The sequence below is a fragment of the Thermobia domestica genome, chromosome 4, assembly GCF_964235325.1.
Source record: "Thermobia domestica chromosome 4, izTheDome1.hap1.1, whole genome shotgun sequence".
Taxonomy (NCBI): Eukaryota; Metazoa; Arthropoda; class Insecta; order Zygentoma; family Lepismatidae; genus Thermobia; species Thermobia domestica.
In genome coordinates this window covers 241,059,889-241,069,585 of record NC_137457.1, presented here as the reverse complement: position 1 = coordinate 241,069,585, position 9,697 = coordinate 241,059,889, and the positions used below count along the sequence as shown (strand labels likewise).

General features: G+C 34.0%; 1 long non-coding RNA gene across 1 annotated transcript; it reads right to left on the bottom strand.

Moving 5' to 3' along the window:
* Positions 1-4,739: 4,739 nt before the first annotated feature.
* On the bottom strand, positions 4,740-9,069 carry LOC145683472 (uncharacterized). Its single transcript, XR_014131116.1, has 2 exons — positions 8,696-9,069; positions 4,740-4,979 (listed from the first exon to the last, which is right to left on the bottom strand). It is a non-coding gene; the product is annotated as an uncharacterized LOC145683472 (long non-coding RNA).
* Between the last annotated feature and the right edge of the window lie 628 nt (positions 9,070-9,697).

Sequence of the window (9,697 nt, the reverse complement as noted above, 5' to 3'; positions counted from 1 at the left end):
AAGTATTTGAACTCCGCCCACCTTAGAATTCACGTTTCAATGAAAGTGTAATGACAAAAATCTATAATCTCCCTCTTCCCCACGCTTAAAGAGGAAGAATTTGGATTTAAACGGTATCGATAGGGTCACTATTCATTTTAGTGACACCGAAAATTGTGGACTGGACACCAATTTCGGCTGTTTTCGATTGTTTGTCGTCTCCTTCCTCTCTCCTCTCACTCCCGAGCTGAAAAATGATAAGATCCTGAGTTAGGCCTGGGTGCATTAAAGTACCGAAAATACTTGATACATTAAGTTGGTCGAGGAGGAGTTGGCAGTCAAACATTGTTACAATGACTTTTATTTATATGAATAGAAAATATCCCTTCTTCCTCTTAAAACGGAAACTTTCAAAATAATGGGACATGTTTAATGAGGAGTTTATATACCGAGTTTCATCTTCTAACTTAATAGGCTCGTGAGATACTATATTTTAGGTGCAAATTTTGAACCCCTTCTACCCGCTTAGGATTCGCTCTTTAATCAAAGTAATGTGATAAAAATTTTAGTCAGGCCATTTCAACTCATGCACTAAAAATTATAAAAATCGACCCAAAGGCCTAGGATAAGTTAGCGAGCAAACATTATATTCAGTTTTATTTGTACAGATAATTAATCATTATTGGTGGTATTTATTTATTTATTAATCATTTTTTCTCATCTGTGAATAGCAAAAGCTCATTATTTGTATTTGGAAAGACAAGGAAGTTCATAATTATGTTTTGAATCCATTTTTACGAGTAGAGCGCGAAGTGTAACAAGCAGGCAAAGCGAAAAAATATTCAGGAATACCTCCACATGACGTCACAAACAGGAAGCCAATCAGAACGCTAATCGCGAACTGGTGCTACCTGTTATTTTATATACCTTGAATAGGAGGTTTAAAAGTTCGATTTATCCACAAGTTTTACCATTGTTTTTAATATAGTTTTCAAAGACAACAAACTTTCGTTCAACTTATCCAAAATTTCGAATTATGCAAATTCAAATTAACGAGAATACGGTGTACCACATTTTTTTTAAAAGTAATAGGTTAACTTAAAGGGTCACATTATTTCACTAAAGTTATCATTTTACTGATCCATTGTGATTTGCTAATAAATATTTTAATTTAATTTACAATATGCTTTTCCGTACAGGGACAGAGTACATTAAATGTAATTTACTTTACATGAAGTTCCAGTAACACATAGAACATTGGTGCAGATTTCTCTATGTTTGAAGCATTCAATTTCATTGTGTTCACTAATATCATATTTAGTTATATTTTCTTTGTAAATGAATTTCTCAAACATGTCATGTTATTGTGATTTCTAATGGGTCAATATTACAATTCATTTATATATTTATACATTTCTCGTTGTTATCCTTTTCATTCCTACCTTCTCTTTGCCATTCAGAGAAAGAACATGGTAGTGGAACATTCAAATAAAGAGCGTGCTCTAGTTGTGATAGATAATATATGGTATGAAGAAAACCCTGGAGATCGGAAAGATGAGACATACGAGGATGTGACGCAAAAAGAACAAGAAGAAGAGATAATAAAAAAGATTACAGAAGACTGTAAGAAGAAAGGGTTCAAGAAGTTAGTGAGAGAATAAGAAAGGTTACCTAGGATGAAGACATTTTCAAAAATCCACAAAGAAATGAATTTGAGACCGGTGCTTAACTGCTGGAACAATATATTTGTACCATTGGAGAAAAAGATTGAAAAGATAGGTGAGGCGGCGAGAGAAGGACAGGAAAGTAGGCGAGTAGAGAATGCGCAAGAGGTTAAGACAAATTAGAGAGAAGAAAGGAGAGAACAATATTGTTTAGCCTTAATGTTAAGAGTATGTTTCCAAGCCTTAGGAGAAAAGAAATATTGAGGATAATACGAGAAGAAGAAATAGGTGAAAAGAAAATAGAAGATTGGGACAGTAAGAAGATAGAAAACAGGATTAGAGGCATTGTGGGAGAATGGATACTATATAACCAAAGACAGGATTGTTAAAATGAAGGAAAGACTCAGTATAGGATCTTGTTTGAGTCCAGTACTGTGAGATACACTAATGAATCAATGGGAGAAGGAAACAATAGAAAGAGGAGGAGAAAGACTGCTCATTTTTTGCTGTTATGTAGATGACTGTTTAGGAATATGGAAGGGAACGAAAAGGCAGTTGAAGAAATTCATAAGAGAAGTGGAAGATGAAGAGAAAGCCATTATACTTGAAAATGAGATCTTATTACCAAAAAGACTATGCAGCGGAAGTGTATTAACACAAAAGAAGTGATGTGGATGAGGGTACGAAGAAGAATTTAATAAAAGGCATGGAGAAAAGAATAGGAAACCTAAACACAGATGAAGAACAGAGGAAAAGAGATTTAAAGAAGTTCTGAACACAATTAAGGAGAAATGGATACAATGAAGAGGATAGAGTAAGACGAAGCGTAGCAAGAAAGAGGAGGAGGAAGAAGAAGACAAGAACAAAAAAAGGTTTGGTATAGAGAGCATAGGCAAAGAAACAAAGAAGATAAAGAGGATATTTAGGAAAGCAGGAATTAGGATACATAGGAAAGGAAGAAGCAGAATAATTAAGTAGACAGATAAAAGGAATAAAACAAGAGTAAAGCAATAGAAGATCAAAGGGGGTAATATATAGAGTGGGATGCACGAAGTGTTGCAAAACTTACATATTAGAAACAAAATAGAAGATGGAAGAAAGGATAAAACAGCACAAAGATGACTTAAGATTGTAAGGGAACAACAATGCAATATATGAGCATCAGAAAGAGACAAACCACAGGATAGCGTGGGAAGGAGGAGAGGTCATAGAAGCAGAGAGCAGGATATTGGTGATAAAATGGAAAGAAGCCAGGGAAATTATGAAGGCATGAAACAAGGTGATAAATTGGAATGCAGAATTCGCAATAAATAAAGAAGGGAGAAAATTCTACTTCAAGAAGAAGAAAGGATAATGAAGAAGAAAGAAAGAGAACAAATTAATAAGGGATCATAACAAGAAATAATTAGAGGGCAATAATGTATCCAGCAAAAACGTATATTTTTAACTTTACCAATGCGCAACTGTAGAGGTGAAAGTGAATAACACAGGTGTTACTTTTTAATGAAGGGGCGGAGCTTAATTAAAAGTTCTCCGGGAAGTATATAACAGGTGACCAACTCCCAAATAACCAGAAGGAATGGAAGCTGTAGTCGAAGTGAGACGGTATGCAGTGATATGCCATTCCGTCGCTGGTTTTTCAGTGATGAAAGCATACCGCTTCTGGTTTCTCAGTGATCAAGACACCATCACGTGAGAGCAGATGTTATACCTTTAATAAATCTATTTTTATACACAGTAATTGATGAATAGATTTGCATGTAAAAAGATTTTATTTCTTATGTAGAAATAATCTCTAAGTTGCCAACACCGACATTTTTGAATCAAAAGATCCAATATATTTCAATTCAATTTTTTTCTTGTAAGCCTTATATCTGGAGAACTACATAGAATGTAGCCAAACCCAAACTATCACTTAACTCAGTATGATGTGCTTATTCCATAAAAATTACGAAAAACTCGAGTCCCGTTCAAAAATTTTGTGGCCTCCGATCCAAAAACTAATTATTGGCCAAGATTGCAATCCATTTTTCCATTCGATCCATTTGATCCTTTTGATCCATTTTTGGATCGTTCCTAACATTCTTGTTATCTTTTTCCTACCTTTTGTTTTTAAAATGAGCTGTCATCAAAGAAGTTCATGAGTTGAATTGAGTTTAGTCTAGTATCCCTTTCAGCAGCGAGGCTATATGAGATGTGGATGAGATGTGGACCTACTGATTAACGTGGAATCCGAACCACATGAGCTCTCGCCGCGAATCGAACCCGGGTCTCCCAAAAGTTCATCTAGTTTATATTTTGATGTACCATATTGAATTGTTTCTTTCTTATGAATGTGTGTGTCTTCTTGTCTTAATTCATATAAATGTCGTGTTTTGAGCATGAGTGGATTTAGGGATTGTATGCTGTGGGAGCGATTCTTCCGGGGTTTGGAATACTCCTTGGTCGAGTGGGGGGTCCGGGAGCTTTCCCACAGGAAATTGTTAATACAAAAATGCGGTTTTTGAGCATTTTCGTATATAATTCCCCCCTCCCCCCAATTTTTTTTTCAGAAAGTTGTTGGCGAGGGATCAAAGTCTCTCCATGCCCTCCTTCCCCCTGTGACTAAAGAGAGGCTCTCCAGTGGTTTTCAGTCATTATGTAAATAGAAATGTAATTTTTCAGGCAACATACCCCCTGTATTTCAACATTTAGGTAGCCGGTATGTCAAGTTGAAATCGTAATAAAACATACCACCTCTACTTTTCTCCACTTCGAATACTGAGTGGAAGTCTGAAGAAGACACAGTTATTGTGTTGAAACTGTTACGTGATTTTGTATTTTATATATATTATCACGTTTCCCTCTTTCTTTTAGATGTTCATACATAATTCAAGGAACATTATTAAAAAATTAGAGGAAACAAAAGTCTTCAATCTTTACTACATTAAGAGTCGTTTAGAGCGATTTAGATAAAAGTAAGTCTAACGCTAATAATTTAGAATAAAAGAGAATTTTTAGTGTATGTACCCTTTACGAAAGTTAGCTTTACACTATTTCAATATTATATTTAGTTGTGATGACATTTTTTTGTACCATAAATTAAACAGAGATGCGTAATTTGAGTAGTTCATGTTTTATTAACAAGCATCTAAAGTATAAATCTAAACGAAACGCCAGTCAATGTATGATCCAATATAAAATAAACATGAAAACAGACCAGGCGAAACTTCTAAATCAACTTGTTTGACATCGCCATCTCTTCTTACATTCTTTCCTATATTCTGCCATGTTTGAAATTACATCTTATTCATAGTTGCCAAGAATATATTAAGTCAGCGCATTATCTTAACGTTCCTGAAATGAAAAAAATAATCTATTTTAACTTTCATAGCACAATAAAAGAGAGACCTTACTCTTTTGCAATATTAATAGTAGTGCCCTGTTGTTTGACAGAAACATTCTATGGTAATGATAACTACAGTAAAGGATAAGTATTGTTATGCAAAAAACTTTGAAGCATTTCACCAGGAAGATTAACAAAATTATCTTACAGTATTCAGTACTGAGAATTTCTGTCAGAAACGTTAATATATGATACTGGTTCATTCAATTCTTCGCATGGACAGACTAGATTTGAGGAAAATATTTGAAGGATATATTTGAATCCTTTTCCCACTTTTAGGATGAGTATTCGAATGGAAATAAAACTAGAAAAATCCAGCTTGGTCAAAGTACTAAACAGTAGCGTCATTTCAGAGTTTGTTTGGGGGAAAGGGGACAAAAGTCTATCCCGATATAAGAGTTTCATGTTTTTATTAGTATATTAGTATAGAATTCATTAAAATATATGTATTTCTGAAACTCAGGAGGAAACTTTCCGTCCCTAAATAATGCTACTGGTACTAAATCTTATATATAAAAGAGAACGCACAAATCCTTTGTTCCCTCATCACGCTAATACGGCTGAACCAATTTCTTTCATTTTTGGGGGGTTATTAGGATTTGGACCCTAGATGGTTTTTATCATATCACTTTAATTTTTAATTACCAGTGTCTTGAGATAATTGACCATTCAAGTGTCCATAACGTACAAATCCTTTGTTAGTTCATCATAGGTAAAAATAAACGTATTTATATGCAACCCGCATGACCGTGTCACTCGGCGGGTTAACATAAATGACAGGCGATATAATGTTAACATTTACTGCAATCTACTATGGTTTTTATCATATCACTTGAAAGCGAAAAAGTAAAAATTATCTAAGTAACAAAGTTTATTGCGTTCCGGGGTGACCGCAGCGAAGCGGGGCGGGTTAACATAAATGACAGGCGATATAATGTTAACATTTACTGCAATCTTCTATGGTTTTTATCATATCACTTGAAAGCGAAAAAGTAAAAATTATCTAAGTAACAAAGTTTATTGCGTTCCGGGGTGACCGCAGCGAAGCGGGGTGAACGCTGCTAGTATGATATGTTAAGAAATTAATTTCAAATGATGTAGCTGTTATTCTTTGTAAAAGCGCAAAAAAAAAAAAAAAGAAAAAAAAACTTCCTTCTCATGGTATACGCATTTCAATCAAAATATAATGAATGATACCAACATAGGTCAACACAAATGCAGTATGAAAAATTTATTTTAAACGAGTCAGCCATTTTCTCATAACATCGATTTGCCTGTGAAAAAAAAAAAAAGAAACTATAGAAATTGTTTGCCTCTTTCCTCCATTAAAAGTGAAATTTTTAAAAGCAATTGGGTATTATACACCGAGTTCTTTTTTCCTAACTTGAGGGTTTCCTGAAGATAGTCTATTCTTGGCATAAATTTTGAACGAAGGGACGTGATAAAACACAACTTGAGCTAAGTACCACTCATATATATATATATATATAGTGGCGAAGCGTAATCCCACAAGTAGGGTAGGCCCGATAAACTAATAACATTTAATGTATCATAAAATATTTAAAATTATAGTAAGAATTCTATTTTCCTTACTGACTTAGACAAAAAAAAAAAAAAAACTACCAAATCTATTTATTTAAAGAAATCTCTTAGCTGTATTTCTAACATTGTTTAGAGTTAAATTTATGTGCATGTATGCATACTAGTTTTTTTGTTGTTGTTTAATTTATATAAGCAAAAGTAGACGGAAAGTAGTCTGTTGATATTATTATTAATCAACAAATATTTACGTGGAGGAAAATATGCAATGTGTGTATTAATAGAATATTCTCATTTGGCTCTACCACAAATATTTTAAAGTGCAATTCATATATATATATATATATATATATATATATATATATATATATATATATATATATATATATATATATATATATATATATATATATATATATCTGTCTGGGATTTGTATCGGGGTTTTAGAGGAATTCCCTCCTCACTTTCTGTTTTCATTTTCTGCATATTTGAAAATGGAGGGAGAGAAAAAGAAAGTACATTCTTATAGTTAACTGTCAAATTTCTTCGATAAGCGTTTGTTATTTGCATCTCTCAATTGAAAGTACAATACTACATTTAAGTAATGCATCACTGATAATGGGTTCACTAGAAATGTTAATGCTCAGAAAGAACTTCATTTGAATCAACGCAAGATATTATATTCTATGCAGTGACACATTTAAGGAGGTGGCTTCCGGGCTTAAGCACTTACCGAAATTTTATTTTAAGTTTTTTGTTTTATATATATTGCAGAATTTTCACAGGATTAGGATTTAGATTTCTGGGCTTTCTGCATCTATAGTCATTTATTTCGTCAAGTTTGAGGGATGACGTCCCTTGGCGAGCACACTATTCAAGGAAAGGGAAGGAAGGAAGTGACCTGGGACCTATAAGTTAGATACCACCCTGTCATTTGCCTGGTGTGAATGAGGAAAACCAAGGAAAACGTCATTCAGGGTGGCTGGCCTGAAAAAGCGTTGTACACTTTTTCGACCGAATGCCCCTACCTGGAATCGAATCCGGGACCGCTGGCACCGAAACGTGTAAATAAGTCCGTATGAATGGTGAGATATGGTAACACTAATAATTTCGTTCAGTATAATCATCACCCTCTTCCTTAGCCTGGATACATATTTAAACTAAAAACTTTGAAACCAGTTACTGGTGTCAGTCGAGGCGTTCAGAACATGAGTAGAAAAAAAAAAATGAAATGAAATCTTTAAGTTTTACGTCCCACGGTTATGCCGTTTAGGCTAAAGGAAACTGTAATTATGAGAAATGAATGAAATGGTAAAATGAAGAAAGTGGGAGGAAACGGCAGAACCCCGAGAAAACCCACGAGCACGATGTTTGTCCTCCACAAAGTCCACACGGCGCAAGCTGGGATCGAACCAGGGACCCCAAGCACCGGAGGTGAACGCATAAGTAGAGTACAGTCCCAAAAACTCGGCCTAATGTAGACCGAAGGGTGGCCGAGTTTGTGAAAATGCCGGGTTATCGGAAATGAGGTTAAAAGAGAATAAGTACGAGTGTTTCCTCAGAAAATACAGTACTGTACTTGTATGTATTGGTTGCTTGAGAATACAGCAGAGAATAAACTGCCCAATTGCCCTTAAACAAAGGAAAAATATGTATTTCATGAAGGGATAAGAGCCTTTACTATACCGTACATGAAAATGAAAATAAATGAATACACACTGTATAGTAATTTATTTGATAAGACAGATCTCAGAAAAATACCCGGCAATGATCTTGAACGAGTCTGCGTGCTTTTTTTTCTTTCTTTTGACCTGTCAGGGAGTGCAGCCGAGTTATCCGAATTACCAGGTTATAGTGTGCCGAGTTTTAGGGACTCAACTGTACAACCGAATCAAGTCTAATTTCCGTACCAAACTTCTGAGAAAAAGTTTATATATTACTACGTTTAAGTGTATGGAAAATTTAACACTGTTTAGAGACTTATTTACAATATCTGCACATGAAGCTTTTAAATTAAGAAAGAAGTTTCATATAGAGATCTTCAAGATGAAATATGTTTAAAATTAGCCCCCCCCCCAAAAAAAAGGGATAAGATTCCCTTGTAGTGCATTCTACGTAATCTACTTACCCGAAGACTGCTCCATAATAGTCAGTATTATCTCTGACTCGTATCTCTGATGGTTCCTTCTTGATTCCAGCCATCAATTTTTCCATTCGTAGGTCTCCAAAGACATGTAAAATCACTTTTATCAACAGTGTAACATACACCACAACAACCATCAGATAAGTCATGGCGATAAGTTTTAGACACAATGTTAATGTATGAACAAAAAAGGAGTTAAACTCTACGAAAAGGTTTTCCCACCATGCTGGCATTTTTCGAGGCATTTTGTAGTTACACAAAATACTGAGTTTCGTTTAGGCAGAAAGGAAAAATAAACTATACAATAAATTTGACAAAGTCATCCTAACGATATTTGTTGCTGTGCAACAATAGTAGAAAATTTTCATGACCGTTTTATTTACACAACAATCGATTAAACAAAGAAAACATTTTTATTTCTAATGGTGTTGAAAATCTACGTACATGTACATATTCAAGCCACAAATCTAAACAATAATTATGACAAATTCAATAGTACACGAACACTATCTTTTATAAACATCCTTCCCCAAAGTTTTTTTTTTTTTTTTTTTACACCGCATTTCATATTTTCATACAAAATTAATTGTTGGCACTGGGCAACAGGTTAACCATATTAATTGATGGTTAATCTTCAGTTTTTTCTCACATATCTTCTTTTAGTATGGTCTGTATGGTCTTGATAGAAGTTGGGAAATTGATAGAAATGATATCAAAATTCGTCAGTGAATTGTTTATATAGTGTAAGGGCTAAGAAATCATATAGTTTTCTTATAATGAATTTTTCAGTTTGAAATTTTAAATAGATTGATATACAAATTGTCTAGGCAAAGAGAAAGCAGGTTTGTTGTAAAATAAGAAAAATGTACAATAGCCAATAGTTTCAAAAAGTGACTGAAAAATTCGGGCTGGTTGTTTATTCAACGATTTTTCTACAAAATGTTATCTCTATGTGAAAATACCAGACTATTTATAAAATGGCTAGTT